At 43.1% G+C, this 27966-nt stretch overlaps 2 protein-coding genes across 5 annotated transcripts in view; one reads left to right on the forward strand and one right to left on the reverse strand.

The window, feature by feature from the left end:
- Positions 1-25797, reverse strand: part of PEAK1 (pseudopodium enriched atypical kinase 1) — a 111490-nt gene extending 85693 nt beyond the window's left edge. For both annotated transcript variants that reach the window (XM_059482468.1, XM_059482467.1), the window contains exon 1: positions 25660-25797. The gene's annotated coding sequence lies outside the window, so the exon portion shown is untranslated. The remainder of the gene's footprint in view (positions 1-25659) is intronic.
- Positions 25798-26070: 273 nt separating this feature from the next.
- Positions 26071-27966, forward strand: part of HMG20A (high mobility group 20A) — a 39663-nt gene continuing 37767 nt past the window's right edge. Inside the window, exon 1 of one of the 3 annotated variants that reach the window (XM_059482354.1) lies at positions 26071-26260. The gene's annotated coding sequence lies outside the window, so the exon portion shown is untranslated. Of the gene's footprint in view, positions 26370-27966 lie in introns of all 3 variants that reach the window. The other 2 variants (XM_059482355.1, XM_059482353.1) reach the window with 2 other exon arrangements.

Raw genomic sequence — 27966 nt, forward strand, 5'->3', positions numbered from 1 at the left:
CCTTACTGAAACATAACATTTCTCCCCTCTGCAGAGGAGATTTTTAATAAGCTACTAATGCTTTGTTGAAATCCCCATCCCTCCACACAGCAGTCACTTATTTCTCTGTGGAAATGGAATTTGCACAGGCTCCCAGGGAAATTCTGGACTGGTATTTTTGGGGGAAGGAAAAGCACACGGCATCCCCACCCTCCTGCACAGCCCTGAGACACACACCTCTCCCAAGTGTTCAAACCATCAATGCTCAAACATTCACCTAAATGATCATTCCTGCAAGATGAAAAATTGACAAGTACTTTACCTAAGCAGGATGCTCAGTTTCGATCTGCCTGCTCCCTCAGCTCTGATCTGTTCCTCTCCTAGTACAAATGCTCGCTAGAGGCTAAAAATGTGTGTAATTACTGTGTTCCAGCTCCAAGCTGAGCACAGGCTGGAGACTCTCTGCATCAGTTATTATCTCAAATGAGCTCCCTCAAGTGTGACTTGCTGCATGAGGAGGATGGCAGCTGATGGCAATGCAGATTGTGCATGGACATGGTCCACAGGACACTTTTCACCAAAAGTCTATCTCAAGCAAGGAAAAAATAAATCATCTTGAAGTGCAACTAACTACAGGGTAAAGTCTACTGGATGTCAGAGAGCAAAATTTATTTCTCAATTAGGTCCATAAAAGCAAACTATTCATTATCACTGCTTTATCATCCACTCAAGACTCATGAGACACCTTTTCTCAAGGGGCCTGGAGAATACAAACAGTACTACTGAGGAAAGATCAATTACCTGTTGTAAGCTAAACATTTAAAAAATGTCTTTGCAGTAATCCCGAGTGAAAAACAGACTGACATCCAACAGGACAAGACAGCGTTTCACACATGGAAATGAGACAAGTTCATTACACAGGGAACAAGAAGTAAGGCACTGAGAAACAGAGGCACATAATCTCTCCATTTAAACATTTTTTTATCAGCCATTCAGCAATGAGCACACAGTCCTGCCCCTGCCTGATGGAGCAAGTGCTCAGTACCTTTATCAGCTCAGTTATTCAGTGCAGCAGATGAATGCTGAGCCTGGAGCATGCCTTGGCACGATGAAATGCCAAGCAGTGAAAAGAGCTGAGCCAAAAGAACTCTGTGCCAGTCCAGCCTAAGCAGTGCTTTCCTCAGGAAAGAGGAACAGAAACCAGTGCACTTTTAAAAAACCGATCCTGAACATTTACCAGCCAGGAAAGAGACTCACAGCTCTTGGAGTGGTGCCACTATCACCAGCATCTTGTCACCTCCCTCCCCATGCCCTGGAAGATACATCCTCCAAAACGAACCTGGAAAATCAACTGAAATGCAAGTGAAGAATCTGGAACGACAGACTAGATCTTAAGGTATAATTATTTTAGGTTAAAAAGAAAAAAAAAAAGGAAGCTTGAAAACAAAATTACAATTGAATCCAGCACATTTCAGCTCACTGTGTGACATGACACCTCTAATTCCAGTATCTTACAAGTCTAGACATCTGTCTGGAACTTTGGATCTGAAGCTAAAATCTGGCAAAACTGATGCAGTAGGAACACAGCAGTGTAGCAGACTTTATGAAGAACCCTTTTACTTTGGTAAGGAACAAGATCTGTTTACAGGGCATTCTGCTCCAAACATCCAAATTTAATCAGTAAGAAGTTTACTCACAGAATGATCGATTACTCCCCACACAACTCCATTTAAAGCAAAGCTTCTGGAGCTTTGTTTTTCTCTTTAAAGTGCAAGGAAGCAGCTGAGCCATCCTGAGCCCATCTGCATGTTCACAAACCATTTCTTAAGGTAGGGATTTACAATCTGTGTAAGAAGATAAAAATCTGCACTTTTGGTCCAAGGGACTATCCCTGCACTCCTCTGGCAGCTGGAGCTGCTGAAAGTGCTTGAGGGTTGTGTAATCAGCCTGATAGATGTGCTCCCTAATCTGGCTGGAAACTAATCCCACACACAAGAAAACTTCAGCTTCGTGCTTTTCATATTACTTCAGGTCAAGATTATTTACAAGAGGCAACTCTAATTTCCTACCATGTCATTGCAATTTTTTTTAAAGTTATTTCATGGAAACACATTTAGAAATGCTCTTACAGAACTGTGGTAATTCTTAGGTAAAAACTTGAGTTGGACATGATATAATAACATCCTCAATAAGCTCTAACATTTATTCCACTGGTCTAATTTTCTATAAATTGCATGTCCATGTTGGTATACTAAGAAAATGAAGTTTTATTGCTATGTGCCCTCCCTTAACAACTGCCAGGCAAATAAAAGGAGTGTTAGAACTACTGTGTCTTAAAATCTGCAAAATTCAGGGGGGAAAAGTACCATGTAGTAAACAAAGTCTGCCGAGGAAGACCTGACAGTTCAAATTCTGTCCTTGGCAGAGCTGACAAAAAGGCCTGGGGGATGCACTGGGTGTCACAAGGGGTGGTGGTGATGGAACAAAACAGGACAGGAAAATGAGGAACCACAGGGAAAGTGGATTGGAACCTCAGCTCTCTCCTGTACTTAGAGATGGTTAAAAAACCTCCATAAATCCCAGTTTTCCAAGAACATGTTTTCTGCTCCAAACTGAGAGGAGTAAAAACATTTTTCAAAGGAAATTAGATATTCCACAGTTTTTTTTCCAGTGTTGTGCTTACACAGTGATACCACCACACAAAACAATCCAAAGTTAACAGGTTCAACAAAATTTATTTCAACTCTTTGAAGAAAAAAGGGAAAAACAGTGCAAAGTAGCTCAGGACAATTAATGCACTTCTGTGCATTGTTTTGGTCATAAAAATGACACTTCTCACTTAAAAACTGTTCATCCACCTTTTCCAAACATGAACAGACTTGTATTTCCACCATAAATCTAATCTTTCCACCCTGACACTGAAAATTTTCCACTGACCTCAAGTGCTTTTGGTTCCTCTGAGTCCCAAAAGAACAATCAGCAGCATAAAAGCTGCAGCTGAGCAGAGCCCAGATCCATTACTCTAAATGGATTGGATAACTGATCCATAACTATAAAATATTTATCTACATTTGGCATGTGGCTATCAAACACCATCAAGTTCATTAGGCAGTTTGGTGCAAGGATACATTTCTTGCAAGAATTATTCCAAGGTTTCACAAGAAGTTGGGGTGTGTTTTCAATCACCACAGCTTATTTAGAATATAATCAATCTGTAGAAAAAGAATTGGTTAATTGGCAGATCACCTAATCAAAAATTCTGACAGAATTACCTCATTAATTCCTCCCTCCTACCCACACAGAGTAAAATCACAGGAGAAAAATGCTCACAGTTGTTTAAAACTGGTCACTTCAGCTTTGTTTTGGGTTTTTTCCACCCTGAATAGAAAAATGGAAGTAATTTTCTTAGATTGGCAACAGCTTGTCTCTTGAATCCACATTAATAGTTGGCTTTCAGTTTTGAAGATCCAATTTGATTAGTTCTCTGAACAAAATCCAAAAATCAGCAGCTGGTCCTTAAAGAAACTTTCTTCTTTTGGGGAGAGTTCTTGTCCCCTTTTCCCTGAGCCTCTCACAAGCAGGATGCAGTCACTGCCACACTCAGGGTTCCAGACTGGTATTTTTTATGTGGCTCTGAGGCTGGACTGAGTTATCAGAGTAAGGAACTCACTAAATCCATCCCCCAGATTAACCAAGCTGAACTTGCTGGAAAAAGACAATTTAGCACCTGGAGGCAGGTGCAAACTGAATTTCTCAATATATGGATAAAGGACAACCCATTTCTATTTATGTCTTAAAACCAAGGAAAGGAAGAAAAAGAATAGCAAGTTACCAAAATACAACTGCTGCAATACATTATATAAACAAATACCTGAAATCCTAGCCAAATTTATTTGTTAATATGTGAATGTATTTGACACATCAGAATGAAATCACTAAATAATCCTGCCAAAATGTTCTGGAAACAAAACTCCTTCTATGAGAACCTGGTGGAAAAGCAGACAGCCTTTTTATTCTGCTTTTCATTAACATGCAAGCCCAACAAGATCAACCAGATACTGCAACAAGTTACAGCCTCACTTGTCACAATGGACCATTACCAAGGCTACAAAGATAATCAGAATCATCTGATGGACAATGCAGCCTGGGACAAAGAGTGGTTTTCAAGACAGGGATTTCAAGACACATTTCACTTTTTTTTGAAGACAGTACAGGAGAACAAGTCGAAAGTACCCCAAGAAGCAGCTTTCTAAGTTTCTAAAAACAAACACATTTTCTGTTGTATGCCTAATTCCATGAAGCTCCTAAAACTTTGAATTATTTTAAACTCCCAAAACCTGAACAAAAATTATTTTTCCAGAACTGCAGCACCACTTGCAATATACTCAGAAGACAAATTCTGCTCATTTTCCAGCATTAAAAAGCAGATGTTCTGTGCATTAACAACACTTGATTATAAGATAAATTTATCCTCTGTGCAAAGAGGAGTGAACATAATGGCTCCCTGAAGGCACAGCTTCGAGGTATGAGGGCTATTAGCTCAATTTCTTTTTCAAATGCTGCAGAGAAGGATGACAAAGCAAGCTTCCAGTTGTGATTCTCTAATCTGTCTGGTCCATGGATGCCCTGAGTCCAGATTTCCATAATAAACTCCATTACAGCACAACCCTGCCCTCACGACACACAAACTGCAATCTGTGTGGTCTACTCAGAGAATAGCTCAGGGAAAGCATTTTGGGTTGCCAATGATTATTTTTTTAAAACCTGGGATAGCAAGAGAAGGTCATTTCATTTAAAGAACCCACAGGAATCTCGTAACATTCCAAATATTTTTATTTGTGTGTGAAGATAGACATTTGTGTGGGATGTGGAGGGGAAACTTTGGGTTTATATATTAGTTTATTTGGGCACAGGACGATTGCTGGTTTCCTACCAGTGTTTTTGCTAAATTGCTTTGCTAAACTCTCTGTAGTACTGATTACCTGCTAAAATACTTAACTTGTGCAATTAATGAAACAGAAATCACAGAGCCTGCTAACTGGTCAACAGCAAAAATTATCAAAAGGGAAAGAAATCTGTGTTTGGGAGTGGGAGAACAACAAGTACCACTGGTACATTTAAATAGCAGAGATACATTGAGGGAAATATAAATGCCATCAAGCATGTAAGAGGGAGGAGGAAAACCAGGCAGAAGCATGAAGGGCAGAGGAATGAAGAGAATGAAGGGTGGTTGAGTAACAACCCATGCAGAGAGGACCATCTTGGAGAGATCTGATCTAGCTGCTACAGATTTCTCTGCAGAGCACAGACAGCCTTTACAAGAGTCCACAGGACCTAAAATTCATAGCATGCTGCATCACAAAGCCCAAGTCCTACAAATAACTTTATTTTAACCACATCCTATAGGCTATGTTTAGCCCACAAATGTTTCATTGCATTTTTCAACAACCAGTTACTGGCTATACTTCCAACGTTTTTGAATAAAAGCATCAGAAATGTACACAATGTGAGAGTATGGGTAATGAATATTTACTTTTTGCGACAAGCTCGAATCTGAAAGTTGTCACCTCCCCACCCAGCTCTCCCAAATCTTGCTGCTGCTGTTCTGCAGATGTGCTGCTCCACAGGCACCTCCCCTCTCCAGGTGCTGAGCCCACAAGGTTTCCATGGCCTGCTTTCCAGCACAGCCCTCTGAACCTGTTCTCTGCACAAACGAGAGAGCAACAGATCTGGGATAAGCAGATGGAATGCAATATGGCCAAGGGGATGAAAAAAAATAAAATCTGACATAACTCATTCCTGGTGATGCTGACATCCTTCTACAAGGCCACAGGTTGAACTCATCTGCGTAAACAGCAACTCAGCCAAACAAGCACTTGACTCATGCCCATTTTTTCTGGGATCCATTTCTGGACACAGGTACATGAGTACATGGGCTAACCAAGGGACAGGACAGGAGGTGCAAGCAGCTCTTCAAAGTGGCCAAAACACTGCTCTGGTCTGAGGGCTGGGGTAACCACTAGGGATTACAGGGGAGGGATCCCAGAGCCATTCCCTTCTCTGCTGGCCCCACAGCATGCTCTGTTTCCTTTTACATGCCTCAGGATAAGCTCTTTCAGGGACAAAAAGCAACATAAATCTTTGACAAAAGTCATGGGTAAGCAGAATGAAGAATTTCATTAATTTCACTGTGTTAAATACAGATTTTGCACAGGTCCCTCTCCCTTATCATGTTCCTGGTGCCAGTGTGGCTCCCTCCTGTGTGCTGCTCCTGATGTTTGTGAGCCTCATCACTGAGCCCATCTGAATTGCAAACCTAGTGCTAAAACTCTCTTTTCCCCACTGCAGTAACTCCCTGCTGCTTTAACAAGCTGACTCCAGTTCAGTGGAGGGCCCACAGGTGCTGGTGGCAGGGGAACAAGCAGAGGCAGCTGGGGAGAGGAGGAAAGATAGGAGGAAGAACTAAGGCATTATTTTGGGATTAATTTAGGTGCTGTTTCATGCTACAGTTGGGAGAGGAAAAGGAAATAAGACCTATAAAGAGCAAAGTACTGCTGCTGGTTAATTAAGACCTAGGAGTAAACATGCCAAATGGTGTTTGCCACACAACAAACAAATGTGAATCAGAATGTGAATCAGTACAGGAGCAGAGGAGGGAATGTTTTCTCTGCTACTCAGGAAGCACTTCAATTGTTTGGGAAAGGTGTGAGTCATTAACTCTCCATGTACAAGTGAGACATCCAAAGCTATAAATACTTGACATACTTCAGGGGCCCTTTGGAATGGAAGAATGGAAATCTATACATACTTTTTCAAAATTACAGCAGCGTGAAGCCACGCATCACTTCACAGATTTTGATTTGTTGTGTTTAGGCTCTTCTGAATTGCATTACCCAAGCATGACAAGCCCTAACCTTGAAAGGCCCTGCTTTCTTGCTTCTGAGCTCTGGGTAGCTGAACAGCTCTTTGGGATAGAAGGTGAGAGGTGCACAGCAACTGATGGAATGCTGTTTTAATGCGGCACTTTTCTATGTCTCAATTGGTTGCTGATCACAGCCATTTAGCAAAATTACCTTTCTGATGGCAACCAAGAATCTCATGGCAACAGTCACATGCCATAAACACAATCCTCCCCCTCCGATTTTGCATCTGCTTGCAGGAGCTCAGCATGAAGGCAGTAAGGAAGTTTTACTGCCATCTTGCAAATTGACTTTTATGGATTCTTCAGACTGTAACACACTGAAGCTCTTCTTAATCTAACTCCTAACATAATTTATTACTTCTATAGACAGGTAAAAAGGCTGGTTGGACTTCAGCAGGGCTTTCATTCCCAGGTGAAACCCACCACAGAGGGATAATCAAGCCAAGCTGAAGGGCTTGGCTCCTGAGCTACATTTAGCCAGTCTGGCAGCCTAATGGCAAATATTAGTGTAATAATCCAAGTATAGATCCCATTCCTTCAGATCTGCAGCTTTAACATTTTTCCCTATGAACATCATTAAGCTGGGATGGTATTAAACGCCTACACAATCCTTCTAGAGAAAAATATGGTTTTTTCCTCATGATGTGTTCTTCAAAATGAGTCTTGCACTGCCTTTTACCTTGGATATCAGAGATTGCAAGAAATACTGATGGGCTGCATGTGATCACACTACAGGCACCTTCCAGAAGGGAGGCATGAAATACCCTGAGAGTCCTGGCTCACCCAGGCCCAGGCAGTCAATGCATTACTCCACTGTGACTGACAGACTCCTGGGAAAACAGATTGCACAACAGGAAGAGGGTAAAGCAGAGCTTGAGAGCTTGGACACACATGAGAGTCATTCATTTACCCCGACCCCAAATCCCAGAACAGAAACCAGAGGAACACAAAAAGAATGCTTGGCTTTATGAAGGCACATGGAAAGTATGATTTTGCAGTATCATAAATGTTTAATGACACTTTTATGCAACTAGTGATATCCTTCCTTAATTTAAATTCCTTTTAAAGTTCCATTTAAAAAACCTCTTTAGAACTATACTTCTATTTTCCCTAATTTAATTAAAGGTTATGAAAAATATTTTTATGAAGAACTTATTTTCTCCCAAACACATCCAAGTTATTTTGTTCTCAAGAGAGATTGATCAGGTGTTCTTACAAGCCAAATGATCTGTAGAACCTTTGATGAAGAGCCTTCAGAATGCAGAATTCTGACCGCCCAGCTTATGGCTGTATTTGAAGGGCTGCAGTCTGCATTTAACTGGTGCTACATCACACCCAGCTTCCTTAAGATTGGGAAACCAGTGCAGTATGAGGTGATATCCCTTCCTTTGCTAGCAAGTGCCAAGTTGTATTAAATTCCCTCACTCAGTGAAGGCTTTCAGTTCTTGAACACTTGGTATTACAGTCTTTTCACAAAGTGAGTAACTTTCTATACATTCAATAAAAACCTCCCATGTTTTAAAAACCTCCAAGTCTGAATCAAGTATTCCCACTTGCTGCTTCAGAGCAAGTAAATCAAGAAACAGGAGCTCATCATGAAAGGTTCTGCATGCCAGAGCTGCCCAGACTGCAGTGTGATAACACAGATCCTCACAAGCACAGCTGCATTATTCGGTTGATGTATTTGTGCAGACACCGTGGTAATGCTGACAATTTATGTATGAAAGACATCTAAAGAAAAATTAATTACCTTGTGCTGTGGCATTGGTGCATCTTCTCTCCTCTGTCATCTCAGGAGGGAGAAGCACTGCTCCAGCACTGAGCCCTGCCACAGCTCCCTGTGTCTGAAGGACACTGAGGCTCAAGAGCTGCTGCTCTGAAGTCACAAGCTGCATTTGCAGCACAGCTCATACACTGGCTCTCCAACATGGCAGCAATAAGAAAAACATGAGTTTGCCTCCCTTTCCACAAGTCTTAAGTAGCAGTAAGGCTTTTCAGCCTGGAATCACAAATCACTTAGCACTGTGCAATTTTAGAAGGATCCAGGGGATGCAGGTTTTCCACAGCAGGGCCCCATGGAGCCAGCCAGCAATCTGCCCTGATCTCCCTGAACATGCAGCTCTGGACTGAAATGCACAGAATGGAAAAAGCTAAACAGGCAAAGAAAGAGACACATGTATAAACACATCTATGTTTTTCAGAGAAATCTCTCCTGGAAGTGTCAGTCAAATGGAGGGATCACACCAAAGTGGTTCTTCCCAAAGGACTGCAGGGAAGCAGCCCAGAGGTCCCTTGTGGGGTCCCTCAGCAGAGGTTCTGTCCCCAGGGGGGCACAGCCAGCTGCTGCTCCCTAAGGAGGGGGGATGACACATTCTGCCACTGCACATACACATTCTTTTCTCACATAACCAGACATCTGAAGAATGGAAAAAAACCCACCTCATTTGTGAGTGGGCTGAAGGTACCAGTCAAGAAGTAAAAAGTTGCTCTTGTCAGATGGAGTGATTGATCAAGCTGCTGTCTCTCAGCAAGGATATGGAGAATGCCTGTGCAAGCTCACTGCAGTGCAAAGGAAAACAACTTAGATTTAAGATGTTTCAATCTCTAAGTAAACAAATCGACCTCACTTTGCACTGAAATGAAGCAGGAGGTGTTACAGCTCTGTCCTGCACTGTGGAGCAGCAGCAGTAACCTGTAGCTGAGGGATGACTGCCAGGTGAGGGACAATGTCCCCTTATGGATTCCAACTTGACCTAGAAAGAATTTATCAGTCTGCATCAACAGAGCACTGACAGAACTGCAGGAACACAGCTGGCAGGCCTAAGGACTCCATCAGTTTCTGAATCAAAAATAAAATTATCAATGTACAAAATGCTCTGAAAAAATCTTTGTTAACAAATTAATTTTTTTTTTTTGGTAAGCACATAGCCTCATTTTCAGACAGAGTAGTGGCAATGAGACACACACAACGGTCAGCAGAACTCCACAAGAAATATTTTGGGAACACATCAGTGTTCCAGGCTCTCAGCTCTGCCCATTCCATTTTCTCTTTGATGTCAGTAAGTTATTCATCTTATTAGTTCAAGCTTGAGCTTTTGATCAAACTTTTGTAGTACATAATTTGGAAATGAGTTTCTTAGAGGGACAAGAGCTGTCAAATCAGATTGACCCAAACAAAGCAGTAACAGCTTAGGACAAGTCAGAGCCAAAGCTGGAATTTCAGAGCATACGTGCAAGTTATTATTTTCTAAAAACCACAGTGTTGACATTACAAGGGAAGAAAAGAGAGGAAAGATCCTATCTCCTGAGCCCTTGATCAAATTACTTCATAATTCACCCACTAACCCTATCCCCTGGTTCCCATAACAGACAGCAATCTGAGACAGAACAAGCCTGTGGATTTTGGAGCATTAAGGGAGAGAAGGGAACAAACTACAGTGCTGCAGCTGAATCTCCTGAGGATGTAGAAGCACTCCGAGCTACTTTACATGGCAGAATAATTTTACAGAACCTTGCAGATATAAAATATGGGGACAACTTGAAATTTGCCACAGTCCATGTGCGTGACATAAAAACTAGGAGCCCAGAACTATATACAGTGTCTGCAGTTTCCTATGGCTTCTTTCAGCAAACTTTTTTCAAAGTAACTGTCAAAGATATTAGATTCCAGTATTTCGAAGATGGTATCTACTAGTTCTTAATTTACCCCAGCCTCTTATCTTTGAAGCAATTGAGTTTCTGTCTCAGTGCCTAATTTCCATTTTACACATCCTATAATTGTGTTTGTCCTTTTGTCCTTTAAAGTTGACTTCTAAAGATTCCCATCATTAACACATCTACCAGGAACAAACAACTTGCTCTCTGTGTTCTTTGGTTGAGATCTAATTATTAAAGTTATAATTATTTCTCCTTACAGATTTTAATAAGTTGGAACTGGCTTTAAATTGTTCTTTTACTGAAAGCTGTGGGCTTGGACATTTCTTTCTTTAGGAAGGGATGTGTGCTTTGCAGAAGTTTCAGATCCTTAACCTGTAAATTAACTTGTTGCATGAGTTACTGTTCACTTGGCCTTCTATCAAGTCCTGGCTATTTTCAATCATATTTAGTTTCCCTCTGCATATTTAGGAACTGGTCAGCCCAGAAATTTTATGCAGTGTTTCTAGAATTCCTTACTAAGATTTTTAAACATTTTACCTATTTTCTCTTTTCTTCAGTATCTACTTTCTTAATGGGTAATGCATGAACTTTATCTTTTTAGAATATGGACACGCTAACACTTTTAAACATGCAAACCCAAAAGCTGGCAAGCCCTCTCCCAGATGAAAAACCCCCATGAAAAATAACTCACAACATTGAGCTATGCTTATTTCATGACACAGACTCTTTTCTATACAGGAAAGTATAAATAGTGTCCACAGCTGTGCAATTTATCCTCAGCCATTAAATGTCTCCACAGTCTTACAATTCCTAAAAGTGTCTGCACTGCCTACAAATGAGCTGCATTAATATAAACAGCATGTGAATGTCCAGAGAGCCTATAAAACAAAAGCCCTAGGAACAGACCTTAACTAAAAAGTGCCATTCTCGGATTTAAAAAATAAGAGCTTGTAACTGTTTCACTGTTGATCAATTTGCCAAAGAACCCTTTCCAATGTTTTGATCCCACAATTTTGAATCCCTGGGTTAGATACCTGGAGGGAAAACCAGAGCTGGTTTGAGAAGCGTGGAGCCAGCCTGCATCATGCCCAGGTGCTGGGGTAGCAGAACTGCCTGGCTTCACCAAAATCCAGCTCCTCCAGACAGAGGGGATGAAATAACCGGCACAGACTGACAGATCCAAACAAGGGATCACTAACAGGCATGCACAGGAAACACAACTCCTGATTCATTGGCTCAGGTCCTAAACAAACACGCTCATGGTATAGATATATACTGCTATAAATCCAGCACTGTTCACTTACAGTGTACAGCTTATTTTAGTCTCACTTATTCTTCTGCAAAGTGCTGTATCTTATCTCCATTTTAAGAATGAGCAAGTTTCTTAACCTCTTTGTCTCAGTTTCCAAGGCTACAAGTGAGGCATGACAAAGGCAGGAAGAAAACCCAGATATTTTTTGGCTCTCAGTTTTTTCTTTTTTTCTTGCTGCTCAGTCATCTTCTCTTCCTAAACTCTGGGATTTAGTTATTTTAGCATAGATATTATTCTATGTTCAGCCTGTGTTCTTGGTGATTCTAATCAGTTTTTCTCTCTGCAAATCTGGCCAATTGTTTGGTGACTAAATTTGATCACTTCTTGTTTTATGCATAGAAATAATCAAGGAAACAATACCCTGACCAGCACTAGCAGAGGAAGACACATTCCTACAAAATAAAGTTAAACCAAGCTATTTTTTAAAGGTATGCAAATGACGTGAGAGAAGACAGGAAACCACATTTAAAGTGTAAATCAAATCCATTCTTTTGTAAAATTTCTGGAAAAGCTTTGAAAAATGGCTTTTTCTGCTTTTCTCTCCCAGAATTTCTTTGTTCCTTACAAAAGGAAAAACAAAGCAACAGGAAAATGAAGTGATGTTCCTCCTCTGGCAGAGAAGCTATGGAGTCTCCTCCCCCTTCCAAAGGGGATCACAGTTTGCCAGCTTTGGCAGCCACTGCAGCATTTAAAATAGAAATGAATCCCAAAATGTGATTTGGCAAAGCCCCGCTGCAATATTCACTAAGTCTGTTTTCCCTCTCTTCCACTTCCTTTCTCCCACTCCAATAACATGGAGAGATGGCTGCAGCACCTCAGGGCTGAGAGGCACCCGCGGCTGACCCCCAGAGCAGAGCCCCATGAACTTTAGCACACATGGAACACAGGGATCACACAGAGCAGCTCCTTGTATGGCCACAGCCCCGAGCCTGGGACACGGCCAGCAGCTGCTCTGGCTCTGACACAGCTCCAGCTCCAGGGGAGGCAGCCCTGTGCCTCCCAGACCTGACAGCATCACTTCCTCTGGCACTGGGAAAGAGCCAACAACACCAAATTCTGCAACAGGTTCCAGCAATTTTCCAACAGGACTGTGATTTTTGTAACGCTTTTGTTTTCACCTACACTGAGGTGAGTCCTACAAGCCAGAACACACACAGTATTTTAGAGATATGCTGTGTTGAAAGAAAGAATAAAGAAAACACAAATGCAAAAGATGAGAGATGAATCAAAGATGTGAACCCTTCAGAGGGATATCCAAACCCACTGCCAGAGTGAAGAATGCTGGCTGGAGTCAGCATGCAAGAACCTTCACTCAAAACAATTGCTTTGGAAAAGAATGACTTCATAAGAGACACCCTGGGCACTGGGTGGGACAATAAGGCAGTCGTCACAGATGCTTGCAGCAACAGCAGAAAGCATGTGTGATTAACAGAGGCACTGAGCTCCAGGTGAAGGAGCCACGACAGCCCAGCTTTAGAGAACTGTCTTCAACAAGAGGAGCAGATTGTGTGGCATCCATAACCACTGCTTCACTGGGCTTTCAAACTACTGACTTCTCTCTGACTAGGATGTGTGGTATATCAATTAATCCATCTCATTCATTCACAGAAAAAAAGCTATTAAGTATCTGAACCCACAGAATGTTAGCTTTAGCATGCAAGCAGCCAGCCAGCTGACTCATTCATACCATGGTTTCAATTTGAAAGGTGGGCAAAATGTCTCCAATATATTTATGCAATAGCAATAATACCAAAGTAATTCTGTTCAGGATCTTGTGACAAACCTCCAGAAAGTGTCAGGACTAAAACTCTCTCATTCCAATTGTAAAGAAACTTTCCAAGCATCAACATTTTGTCTTCTGTATGTTTTAAGCTTTAGAATTTTTATAATCACATCCCAAAGCCTGAGTCATTTCTACTTTGCCATCAATGAAACTGTTCAAAGGCAGCAGCAGGAAGACTCAAAGATTGATTTCACAGATCATTGGTCCAGGCAGTGTTTGTAAACTGCTGATCCCAACCATGGAGAATTGCTAGGGCCTTGCAGATTGAAGGGAGACTTTCAGTTTAAAACTGATTTGAAACCTGAGGTTAGCCTGTCAGTTTTTCCTAAAAAAAAAACCCCAAACTTTTAAAGGAGTTCATTCTAAATGAGTCATATTAGCCCACACAAGTAAATCAGCACATTGTTCTGATTTCCCCTCCCTAAAATGCATCGTGTCCTCAGCACAATGCTACTGCACAAATAACTCGGGACTTGCCAAAAGCTTCCACCAAGCTTTAATTACGGCAGTCCTATTTTGTACATTGTCAAATCAAACAAGAACTAAATCAGCCTGCTAAAAACCAGCCAGTACTTCAAAATCTCCAATGAAGATTAAGAAGTAAATCTCTGCAATAAAGCATTAGCCAGCCCAGAAAGATCCTCCTTTTCTTGCTTCAAGATAAGACTCTGGTACACATGTGAAATCTGCCGTGCAAAAGAAATGGCACAGCATTAATTAATTGCAACAAATTATTTTAATGCAGGTCATTGCTACTAAATGTTTCAGACAACTTAACTGAATTTCCACTTTGCCTTTTTCGCTGCTCTTTCCAACTGATTTAGCTCCACAAGTGAGAATGTTTGCATTGTCAAAGTTTTTGTCACTGTCAGCATTTTGTTGAGAACACTATGCCCCATTTCAGATTTCAGTATATTTTCCAGAAGAGTTAAAGAAATAGAGGGAGCATGTCATTCTGCCAGTCATTCTCATCTTATTAAGCTTTTGTCATGGCCTGACAATACCAAAAGACTTGAATGCATTTTACTGTTTTGCAAGCAGACTGCTTTCTCTCTTGTCATAAATGATGGAAAATGTGATCCTGGGGTCAACAAGGGAAATTGTAAAAATGAGGCTTCCTTACTTAAAAGTATTTATTCAGTCTCTGACTTGGAGTTTAAAGGCAGGATCTTTCATGCTCTAAAAATAGCAAAAATCTGTTTTAATCCAAAATTTCAATTTTTGGATGGGAAAAGAGCACCTAGATTAAATAATCTGAAAACTGAGCAACAAACCAAGCATCATCCCAGTTTCCAAGTCTCTCCAATTGCTGAACAATAGAGAAATTAATTCCCAAGATGACTCCCAAATCACATATTAAGTATTCAGCCACAAGCAAAGCAAATCCCCATCAGCAGGCTGGACTGCAAGCTTCTGATATGCAAGGCAGCTCTTGTAGCTCCCAGAGAGAAATATTTAACTGGCAAAATGTGTGCTTGCTCTGAACTGACTGTAACACATGACCTGGCATGAGCTTTGACAGCAAGTTATTCAAGAAAGATGACAATACAACAGAGTTACAAAAACAAAATACAGCAGTGCTAGGAGAAGCCTTTGGAAACACAACTTGTGATGTAAAGCCATAAATCTTTAACATTTGAACTAAAGACTTGAAGCTTTTAGAAGCAGCAGCCTCACTGCTAAGGTTAGAAGACATTCCCATACTCTATTATGGCAACTAAATAAATATTTACCATGGCTCTTTTCAAAAGGCTGGGTTAGCAAACTGAGCAAGACCATGAGAGTGCTCTGGGTCCTCTTTTAAACACTAGAATAATTGACTTGAGGCAAGCCAAGCTTTTAGCTCTCTTATTTGTAAAATCAGTAAATTATGGAGTTCTGGGTTTTGAGAAGAGCTGACTTAAAAAGCCATTTCACTCTGCTGCCTCCCTGCTCCCAGCACACAGGCAGCTGGGATGCTCATTAGAAATCTCCTCAACAGCATTTTAAAGGAAAAAAAAACTTCAGCAAACCAAAGTCCCAGCAAATTTCTGGAAAGATGAGCACTTCAGTCACACTCTCCAGAAAGTGAAATGTTTTTACATCACCCCTATTGTACTACTCTGAAGATAAAAATGGGCTCTTCCCAAAACATGAATATAGCAGAAGACCCAACACCACTTCCTAAGCCAGCATTAATAGTCACTTCAAACAAATATATATGCAAGATATACATATCCAAATCCAGATAAATCTGAGCAAAGACACACACCATGCTCAGGATGAAAACAAGAAATATCTTCTCTTTGAATGAAAGTCTGTACAACATTTTGATTTTGAGATATAAATATTTTTAAGCTGTACATTTCAGAGCAACATAGTTAAGGATGATCACATTTGTCCAAATCTTCATGGCCAAAGATATTTACAGAGAGGCCTCTTGAACTATTGACAGAAAATTTAGAGCTTAACTTCCACAAACACTAAAATGGATCAGTCAATAACTCTAAACTTATTTGTATAAATAAGATATGAAATCACAGAAGGTGGTGCACAGAAACGCCAGAACTGACTGGTCTGCAGAGCCAAAGAGCAAAATAAGCCACAGCACCTAAAATTGTTTCTTCAATTCAGGCACTTCTTTTTTCTCCACCCAAAAGACATACTCTCTTTTCCAAGTGACTGCCCTTTTGTCAGATTCCAGAGCAGACCCTTCAGCCCTGAGTTTGCTTTGTCCACCAGCCCTTAATTATGAGGTGAAAGAATAAATAAAGCAGAGAAGATGAGTAATTTGAATACAAGTTCCAAAATCTAACAGCTTCCACAGTTTGTGCCAATATTTCTTCATTAAGTCATAATTTTGTACAAAGCAAGTTCTAATGATTTTGAATTCTATAAGTGTTAAATAAAATATTTTCTACTCAAAACACCGCAGAGTTAAAGGTGCCAAACAAACTGTGGAGCATCAGAGGTGTTACAGAGCTAGAATAAAGGGAAATGTATACATTTTTACATGGCTACAAGCAGTAAATACTTTATGAACACAAAATAAAAACTTGTGGCCATGCTCCGAACTTAAAAAACTTACATGTTATGTAATAAAAAGCACAAAGCTCAAGAGAGTTGCTCATCTGAAAAATATTTAAAAAACCCTTTCAAAACAATGTATTTATTCCAGCACATCTTAGAGAGGCAGAAGAGACCATGTTCCCTCTGTGTGCACATTGTGTACAGCTCTTGCAAAGGGAATTGTTTATGCCAGGTCCCAGCACACGCTGTGAAGCAGTGCAGGCACAGGAGGGGCACCAACCAGCAAAGCAGCACCCAACAAAGAGCTGTCTTCATCACAAGACACCTTCACTTTCCTCTCTCAGTAAAAATAAAGAAGGCAGACTTGTATTTCAATATTTTTTCCTTACCTAAAGGCCAGAGTGCTGATTTTTCAGGTGGAGCACAGTTAAGTTTGAGACTGCCACCCCTTTTGTTCCCTGTATATTCTGTTCCTGAATGATGCTCTGTGCACCCAGAGCACAGCACTGAGCAGCTCCTGTGGTTTGGGGACTCCTTATCAGCCTCAGGAACGCACCTCAGGAAGACAGGACTGCCCATTCTCCTATTTTTAAGCTGTCACAATACAATTTATCTCTAGTTCATCTCTCAAATTAACAAGAAGAGTGCCTTTTGGGTGCTGTGACACCTCTCCTTTCTAAGCTCCATCACAAAGCCACTGCCAAGAAAACAACAGGAAAGTTCAAGAAAAACTTACATGTGCAGGCTGATGAGTGCAAGTGCACCCCTGAGACCACATATCCCCTCCCACGTCCCATGAAGGATCCAGGAGCTGCCCAGGCTTTGAGCTGTCCTCTGGCTGTCATTTTTCAGAACTCTGTAGCAGATAATGCAGCTGAGACAGATATTTTACCATGTGTCATGAAGTGAACATTTCTATGTCTGATACACATTTACCTTGCCTGCAGAACAATGACTCCAAGTAGTCATGGGAAAACAGTGATGGAAAAGAAACCTTGATCCATGTGGCAAAGTCAACTTTAGGAGTTGAAATCTATGGATTTTAAAATACCCTAAGTTACAGACATTTGTAAACTGGCAACTGAAAGCCAAAAAAATTACAAAAAAAAACCCAGCTCTTGCCTCATATTCACAACAGGAAAGAAACAAAGTTTTTAAATTATAACTGTTCCCATTTAATTTGAAACACCAGCTTGAATGGACAATCATCTCTCAGTCACTATCAGCAAGAGAAACCCAAGAAGCCTCATCCATCTGCTGCAGAGAGATAAAGGGTGGGACTGCGCTCCTCTACAGTGGCTACACTCATGACAAGCTTTGGTTTTTGGAAAAGCAGAGCTTACCTTGGTTTAGAAACCGATACTGATTTTCAATTATTTCACTTGTTCAGTAATTTCTTATCCATAGTTCAGATATTTGCATGCAGCACAATCACTGAGCACTGGCTGCTTATTTTTCCAATATATTTTCAAACTTCTATTGTGATTATTTGATTGGAAATGTACACCAACTCTTTTAGTCAGCAGAACACAAAAAAATTCAATGTGTTATCTGTACAATACAATTTAGTGACTATTGACTGAACTTCTAACCCCCTCAGTAAGCTGTGCTTGCTGCTGGAAGCAACAATATTCATTGTATGGATTTGTGTTTCCTCCTGTGTTCCACAGATCTCACTCTGCTTGGGTGTTTAAATACTTTTTAATGAAAGCACCCCAAGTTAGCTGCCTGTGTAGACAGACCAATATTGAACTGCAGAAACTGAACTCCAGGGGGAAAACCCAATTATGTAACATTTGATCTAGTAAATCTAATTCCCACTTATTTAAATGCTGTTGCTTTGGTATATCACCTGTTGGCTTTTATTTCTCCTAAGAATTATTAGTGTATGCATGAACTTTTCAGCTGCCCCAGGAATTGTGCAGGAATACTTCAGAAAATACCATTATTCCACAGCATTTCCATCATCCCCTCTGGGGGACTGAGCAGAACTCCCTGATAACCTGTGCTGGTTTATCTTTTCCACCATATTTCTGTACAACACTGCTTCTCACTCAGCAAATTTGGCTTCAAAAGGTCTGTCTGTTGCTATCTCCATTGTTCAGGAATAGCACTGTTGATTTACACTGATAAACAAAGATAATGTACAACCATAAGCAATGAAGTCAATTTGCAAAGGACTCAGTGGGAAAAAAGCCTCCAATGTTATCACTACCAAGTACTACAGAGAAAAATTACAGCCTTGTGGAAAAATAAAAGATGAAGGGTGAAGACTGGGCACCTTTTTTAATGCAGCACTCCTGCTGTTTACAACATTATGCAATGCAGTATGATTTGCAGTTGTGTATGTAAAGAATATATTTGCTGAATGCCCTTGTGATGCTGATGGCAATACCATCAGAAGGGAACCTGATTCAGCTTCTCTCTGAAAGCAACAATCAAACACTTCCCACACTCCAACAAGCAGAACAACAGAGAATTATGCAGAACACAGGAGAACTCACCATGACTAAAGCTCCAGTGAGGCTGAGGAATCTCCATCTAGACCACTCTGCAATCTCTCCTTCATGCTGCTGCAGGAGGCTTTTCATGGCAACTGTTACTAACAGTGTGTCTCTCCCAGCTGCTAAAAACAGGTACTTTATGTACCAGAGTGCAACACTCCTCCTGATGCACCAGTCACTGAACACCTCACTAAAAGAACCACCTTTGGAAGAGATTGCTGCTGCTCTGAGAGGATAAGTTGGGTAACTTGTAAGGAGCCATGACCCAGCACCCTGCCTGCCAACAGGCTCATGGAGCAAGATGCCAATGAGGAAATGGCAAGGGACTGCCAGAATCACAGGAAAGTGAAGTACAGGGGAAGCTCTGAGCTCTGCTTCTGCTGACATTTTCTGTCACAGGGATGCTGCCTTTGCTGCACATGAAACACTTACAAGGCAAAATTCAGAGGAGCAGGAGCCTCAGTGAGCTTTGCCCTAACATGCCTTGGTTTTCTGTGCTTCCCAAGCAAACTTCTCTGGCCAAAACCAGTGTCCTTAAACCTGAACCTGTCTCACTTCAAGGCCTGCATTAACACTTCCCAGTTTTTGTTGTTACAATTGAAATGTATGTTATTGACAACTTCATTAGCAGAGCAGGTTTGAGACTTATTGCTAATAATCTGATATTCCAAATTTAAAAAATTAAAAAAAATCACAGCATGAAAATGCAACTTTACATCTATAAATCTCTAAAAAAGTCAGCATTTTTGTGTTGGATGCGTGTTTAACACCAAGTTCAGTGAATTCTTCCACTGACTACAACATAGCACAAGCTGTTGCACAATCACAGCATGTGTAAATGATCACACTGGCAGCTCTCCTGTGCCCCCCACTCTCTACATCTTTACTGGGAGCTGTCTCCCTGCTTCTAAAACCTGAGAATGTCTACAGTTCACAGAACAGAAGTCATTAAATAAACTAGCTCCTCCAAAGATCATTCCAAATGGCAGGAGTCACACTCCTTAACCATATAGTTACAGCCTTAGAAGTCTCAGACTGGCGAATATTGTGCAACCTGTTTTTAAGGAAAACTACCCAATCTGGATGAGGAAGGCCCAGAAGGACAATTAGCAAGGTTTAAAGCAAATGGAAAAACAATTACACAACATGACTTACTCCCCCGTGGAAAACTCCTGGACTAATATTTATTCTCTCTGAGCTTGTATATATTTGCATTAAACTTCAAACTTTGTTAAAGCAACATGGATGTAATTCTGAGCCTTTACAGAGAGATTTTAATAGGATGCCAAACAGGCTAAAAGGGCACTGCAGAAGGCTACTCAGGGCTAAAACAAGGTAGAGAGAAAGGCAGAACTGGGGGGAAGAAAAAGGTGCAAAAAGACTTAACAGTTACCCAAGGCCAACTTCAGCTCCAGAGGCACTGAAATTTGCAATGTCTCTATTACCTTCACACACATGCTTCTGAATGTCCTGGCCACTTTGGGGGGAAGATTATGCATTTTTAAAACTGCTCTTCCTTCTTGCTGCACCACAGAAGCCCCAAGAAAGGACACCAACAAGTATAAAAGCAGAACAATGACACTCACTAAGAGGAAATTTGGCAGCTGAGACAACAATAAGAGCATCTGTGATATGTACAGAGACTTATGCTAAGAGGGAATATACATGAAGCCAGCATGGAAGGATGTCTATATTTGTTCATGTTTATACTGCAAGATTTAAATGTCTTTTAAATGTGTTTGAAGGCTTTTCTGACAGCAAGACCCTGGGAGCTGGAAGACTGGATATAAATATATCCATGCAGAACTTACATCTCCTGCATTACAGACTGTCTTCCTCCTCTGGGGAGCTTTGTAGGGAGGCCTGTGTAAATACAGGCATGCATCCAAGAGGGAACATTTTAGGATTGAGATCAGTTCTACAAAAACATGGAAGGTCAAACTGTGAACACTAAACAGCTTCCTACAGAACCTGTAGCCAACAATACAATAACCCAAATCTGCCTGAACACCAATAAGGTTGCTTTGGCAAATTCTGTGCTACTAGCAGTATTTTCTGAAATAGCACTAACTTTATCAAGTCAGTGATCTTACTTTTTAGCACCACACTGAACTGGCATCTCAGACAAGATGTTACTAAAACAAGTATTGCTAGAAGCCTACAATGTTTAGCCTGGCATGATTTTTATCCATTTGTTTACTGTGATTTCAAAAACTTTGCTAAAAATGTCTCCTGCAGTCCACAGTGACTGCATTAAAACAGTTGAGCATTTTTCAGCATTTATACTTAAGCACATGTAAGGCTTTTTAACTGAAATATTACTCTTAAGGAAAATATGGGATAAAGTCCACAAATGGAAAGATTTTAAAATGCCTTTCCCAGACAATATTTATATTTTTTTACACTTTATGTAGATAAAATACTTTCCCCCCCGCCCCCACTTCCCCAGAACCAAAGACTTACAAAAGGAAATCCATTACAGATTGATTACAAAACACTCCTCTAAGAGGTATGGCTGAAAACTGAGTTTGTCTTCATCCTGCACAGCAATATGTGATTACTAGGAGGAGATAAATGATGACTGAGGATCCCAGGGGTTCTGAAATCCTGTTGTTCTTGTTGTCATCTGAACAGACAAACTCAAAAACATTTGTGGTAAATCCATTTTGTAACTTGGTGAGCTAACATGATAACTTTTATAATAGCTGAATCCCAAAAGAAATTCAATTCAAAGAAGGTGACCTCAGAGTTACACCCACTGTGTAGTTTTCCTCTATCCACATTTTGCACTATCAGGCAATCTCAAATCAACCCAGTCCACTTAAAGAGATATAGGAAAAGAAATTGCTTGAGTCACTCAGCTACTTATCTATCTCAGGCAAAAGGAAAACTGGAAATTTCTTACACAGTTGATAATTTCTGCTTTTGATTTGGAAAACAGAGCCCACAGCGTTAAACCACAATTTATGGAAACTGCAGCTCAAATATTGGACAACTAGTTAGAATTATTACCAAGTAAAAACAAGCCATTTATCCTTGTCACTGATGTTGTAGAGATTCTAAAGCTGTCACATTCTCCTCAGTGTTGACTTGCTCCACTTCACCCTGCTTTAAAACAGTGAAAGTCAACTAGCAACTCTTCCTCCAGTTTGCAGCCTGTATTTTTCCACTCTAGATTTAAAACTGTATGGTAATGGAAATTCTGCATTATTGTGCTGATCCATATGAAACAATGGAATTATTTCAGCCTTAGGCCAATGTAAATCCCAGTGCAACTCCTGGTCCTCACACAGGAGCTGTGTGGGAGCACAGGAAGGTGGGAAGACTGGTAATGCCAAGCAAGGCTCTGCAGACAAGGTCCCTGCAGCAGCCTGTCCCAAGTAATGCACTCACAGAACGTGCTCCATCCACCCCTGCAGGTACCTGCATGGAGAAGCCAAAGCCTTTTCCCGTGGGTCTGGGGCTCCACAGCTCCTCCTCCAAAATCCAGGGGACTTCACATACATGGAGAGTGGAATTTCCCTCACTGGTGATTTCTGGCTGCCTCTAACAGCCAGTAAATTCTATATATGGCTGCAAATAACTTGACATTCTCTCTTTCAACTTTGCTTCAATTATTAAACAAAAACATGTTCTACAAATTATTTTTGTACTCAAAGTAGGTTAAAAACATCTGGAGGTGTTAACAGCAGAAAGATAAGAAAGTTACATTTTTAGTTCCCCTGTCAGTTGTTTCCTTTCACACCACAGGTACTCCCCAACCTTCTCGGCGCTTTCCACCAGCTCAGCACCATCTCCCCGTCAGAGGCGAGGCATTTGCATTTCAATGCGCTGCCCGTACCCGAATGTCAGCTCTGACACACCGACTGCACGGGAGGAGCAGCCCGGCAGGATTCCTCGGCAGGATTCCCGGCAGGATTCCCGGCAGGATTCCCGGGCAGCTGCAGCAGCGCAGCGATGGGGACAGCGCGGGGCTGCCGGGGGACAGCGCGCCTCACCTCGGAGCCCACCTGGCAGTCCTTGAGGGCTCTGCTCCAGCAGCCTCACAATCCAAAAATAAAAGAGAAAGGACTATTAACACTGCCTGAAACACAACCTCATCAGAGAGCCATCAGAACAAGGAGGAAAGCTGCAGCTCCCTTCAGAGAGAAGGGCAGATAAAACACGGGCCATTAGAGGGGATGGGATAGTGCGATCCTAAACCGGGCTGAGAGGCAGCTGGAGGGAAAAGGGAGCCTAAGAGCAAAGACTAAACAGGAAAAGGAAAGGAGACACACAGGAGTGTCAATTCAGGAACAAGGTAGAGAAAACATCTCACAAGTTAACTTAGAGTAAGTTTTTCACATACGTATTTTTCCTAGCACGATACAGAACAGTATCACGAATGGTTATCACTAGCATGATACAGTAACTGTCAATATTATGACCCTTATCAATAGATTACAATACTTATCATAATATTTTACTAAATTAGTCAACATTTAGAAGTCATTTAGCCAAACAGCACCCTCCCCTTTATTTTTCTTTAAATGACTGATTCCAAGCAATTCCTTTACTTGGAAAGTAAACAGGAAATAATACATATATTAGTAAGCATGCCTGGAAATGGATTTTCTGAAAAGCTGAAAAATCAGAAACACAAATTACCCAAGACGTGGGAATGGTATTTTGTCTCTTTGCTCTCTTTCACTGAAAGAGCCATAAGACCTGCAGATACACAGGAAATGCTGTTCCTTCAAACAAACTGTATGCTCTAAAGCAGAAGGAAATGCAAAAATTGCATCCATTATGAACTGCAGCTGAGTGAGAGTGCCTACCTGCAGCCAGGCCAGGCAGCAAAGCCTGCTGGCTCCTTGTTCTGCAGCTGGCACCTCCTGCCCAGGCTCGGGAACCACCTGAGCCCCACCTGCCCCTGCTCAGGTGAGGGAAGTGCAGTTAAGCCAAAGAGATCTGTCCAAAAAGGTAATTTAGGAAATCTGTGACTGAATCATCTACATGGGATATCCTAGCAGTACGGTAAAGCCATCAGGAAATGAATACAGAAGATTAATCATGGAAAGTTACTCATGGAAAAACTGGTAATTCCTTCTTGCATAGTTCTGTGTTTCAGAGAATAAAACAAAGTTTTCCTGAAAACACACTAAGCAGTAACTCTGCCAGGAAGATGCTTCATCTGGATAAAACAACTTAGCTACTTTAGAGACACAACCTTTTAAGCCTGTATGAAGCTAGAGTAAGATCTCTAACAAGTCCAAACAACCAAATAAAATTTCCACAACTATCTGCCACTCTTGCTATACCCCTTGATTCAGACTGTCTAGAGGAGGTTGTAAGTCAAGCAAAAGTCACACAGAAGGAAGTAAATCCAGTCTGTCACAAAGGCAGTTGTTCAGCTGGCAATTTTAAGCAAGTTAAAGTAAACTTTCTAACTATAGAACCTAATTATTGGAATTCCACAAAGTCTTGGTTCCTAAAACAACTGTGTGTTCTTTCCTTCATGCCCATATATCTCCATATGTTATTTTTTGTGTAAATACCTGGGAATAAAATGTTTTAGCAGACATTAGACAGCCTTTAGGCCAGAGCAAGTAAGGGGAAAAACTTTGGAGGCACTTACAAAGCGGTTAAAGAAGAACGAGCTCTACAAAAGTAAATGGCAAAGACCTAAAGTAAACAGAAATTAGGCTATCTGAGGAGGAGCCCCTATTAAATCCGAGGTCAGAGATCCACCAGACGACATTCCCCCTTGCCCCTGTGCTCACCTCGGAGCAGCCTGGCCATTCTGCATGAGGTACCAGCTGCTCCACAAGTAGCAGACAACTGCAAAGTACTCACATCGTTTCACTCGCTGTCCCACGCGAATCCCAGCCCAGCCCCAACTTCACCCTCAATAAAAACTGCCAAACAGACCGATCCACCTACAAATTCAAAACTACCTTCGAGAGAAAGGACCGAGAGGATGGAATGCAGCTACACACGTACGCGCTAACACGTAAAGCCTTTCGAGTCAGTAATTCGTAATAATAATAAAGCAGGGTGAGAGCCCCAGCAGGAGCAGCACGCACCCGGCACCCACAGCAGCTCCGTCCCGGGCAATTCCTCGAAGGTGTCAGCGCGGCGGAGGCGCTCCCCAGCGGGGCGCGGGATGGCGCCGCACGCTCCCAGCCGCGCCGCGGGCTCGGCCAGCGCCCGGGGCTGCCGCCGAGCACCCGGGGGCCCCGCGCCGCGCCCGGGGGCGAGGGCGCCGCTCGGCCCCGTGGGGGCCCCGGCGCGGCTGCCGGCGCCAGACGGGCTCTGCGGGCGCCGCTGCGACCGGGACCGCGGCGGGGCGAGGGGAGCCGGGGGAGCCGAGGGGAGGGAGTGACGGGCAGGCGGCGGCTGCGCCCCGCCGGAGCCCTGCTCGCTGGCCCCGCTGAGGAAAGCTGACCGCCGCCGCCGCCCCCCGGCCTCCCCTCAGGGCATGAGGGGCCGTCACCCCCCTCCCGTCCCTCACCTGGCAGGGGCTCCCCAGCCCCGCGGCGCCTCCCGCGGGGAGGCGGCGGCTGCGCCCCGGATGCTCCGTGCGGGCTCAGGTTCGGGCTGGGGCTCCGTTCCCGCCGGGCCCCGGCGAGGACGCGGCTCCCGGGACGGGGCTGCGACCGCCGCGCCCGCGCGCAACAACCAACTCCGGGCGTCGCCCCCCGCGCGCGCACCGCGGCGGGAAGCCCCGCCCCTCGCTCGCTCATTGGCTGTCGGCGGCGAGCGGGCGTGGCGCCACCGCGGGGCGGTGCGTGGCCTTGGGGCGGCCAGGAGAGCCGCCGCGAGAAGACTACAACTCCCGGCGTGCACCGCGCGCGGGCCTTTAAATGCGTCCCGTCAGTTCGCGCGCGTGCGTGTGAAGAAAGCATGTGCTTCCGCCTGCGGTGGTGAAGTAGTCCCGCTGCGTGGTTTGAGTTCCAGCCCCGCGCTGGGCCGCTGAGGGGAGCGGGACGGCGAACGCCGAGTCGGGAGTGCTCCTGACTTAGCTGGGCCTTTTCCCGAGGGGCTCCTGTGGGGGAGGCGAGAGGGCCGCGCTGAGGCGGGAGCGGAGAGATCCCAGCAGGCGGGGCTGTAAGGTGGCCGTGCGCGTGCGGGAGGCGCGGCGGCTGCGCGGGCTGAGGGGACCCGGCTGAGGGGACGCGGCCACCCCCGGCGACCCCGGCCCTGGCCGAGAGCCGCCGGCAGGTCAGTAGGGACGGGCCCGCCGCCCCTCCTCGGCCGCGGCGGGCACGGAGCCGGCGGGCGGCTGCGGGTGCCGTGGCCCGCCGTGAGGGGGGCTGGGGGAGCCGCCGGGGGGTGAGGGGGAAGAACCGGATGAGGGTCTAAGTGCTTGGCTTTTGGTGTTCTCCATTATTTATCTTCCCACGGTTCCGCCAAAGCGATATTTCATGGCTCCCTTAGTTCTATTTATTAGTCCTTTCTGTAGGTCCACTTAACGTTGCCTTGTCAAGCAGGTGATTTATTATGGCGGGGGTTTCCCATACTTCTGTCCAGGTTTCCACATTCAGTTTCCCGTTCCTGGGGAACCAAGTCTCTTATTTTGAGGTGGTAGAAAGAAGCCCCGACCCTGGGGTTGGGGACACCGAGGCCTCGTGCCTTGCGAGGCGCCATTCATTCCAATCCTCTGGAAAACCAGCGCTAGGGCAAGGAGCAAGGGCAGGGGAAATAGAAGAGCTCCTGCTCTCTAGAGTAGTGGTCTCCAGCTATTCTGGCTGTCAATAAAGAACACTTTGTATCATGCGTCTCTCATGTATGTAAATTTATTGGTTTATCAGTTATCTACACGTAGTGCTGTGCGGATAGATATGTTATGAAACATACTCAGACATAGAAATTGAAAGGATAAAGACAAAAGTGAAATAGACAGTATTTTACGACATTAATTCATAAAGCTGCAGGTAATGTAGCTTTATTTGCCTTGTATGTGACCCCCTTGACCACTTTTAGAGCACATGTACGTTGTTCTGAAGTGACCATTCTTAACTTCTGAGGAGTGTAAACATAAACTGCTGATGAAAACAAAGAATTTATTTTTCATAAATTTTTTTAATCCTGGCCACATGTGTAGGGACACAACCTATTTGAAGATAGTGAAATGATAGTGAAATGCTGTTTTACCTTCTCTTGGCTTTTCACACCTGTATCATATGCCTGTTAGAAGGGGTGAGATATTCAGTATTTCTAGAACTATATCTCTTGGTGGCAGATACTGTAACTTCAGAGTTCAGGAAATTGAGGGAAGCTGGCAATTTTTTCCCCCTGTCCTTAGAAATCTGGCATGTCTTGACATAGAAGTTGAGAAGTTTGGGACAGGTCTGGTGATAAGTTTGGCTTAGAAATGGTGCCTAAAGTATTTGAGTTAGTCTTTGAAATCCTAAGTTAACTCTTATATAGGATCCCAGAAATGTTAGAAAAATGAGAGATTGTGTGATCCGACCACACTGTCCTGGTTATAAATGGATTTTTGTTCCTTTGCTTGCCCCTGGTGGGGCACACAGAGGGTGTGTGGTGATGACCTTTCATGGCTCAGAAAAGGGAGGAGAGAATCGTGTTCCTCTAGTCCTGAGGCTTGGGTCCAGCTGCTGTACCTGACTGTTAGAAGATGACTGTAAGGATTTCTGGTGCTGTGCTGTAAAGCAACCACAAGGAGAGAGAATCTCACTGTTTACACCGTGACAATGCCCCGTGGCAGGGGATTTCCCTGGCCCAGCTCAGGCTTGCAGGGTATGGCCAGCCCTGCCCCAGAGCTGAGGAGCTGAGCTCACTGTGCTGCTGGTGCCGG

This window comes from Ammospiza nelsoni, chromosome 14 (assembly GCF_027579445.1).
Source record: "Ammospiza nelsoni isolate bAmmNel1 chromosome 14, bAmmNel1.pri, whole genome shotgun sequence".
In the NCBI taxonomy this organism is placed as follows: domain Eukaryota; kingdom Metazoa; phylum Chordata; class Aves; order Passeriformes; family Passerellidae; genus Ammospiza; species Ammospiza nelsoni.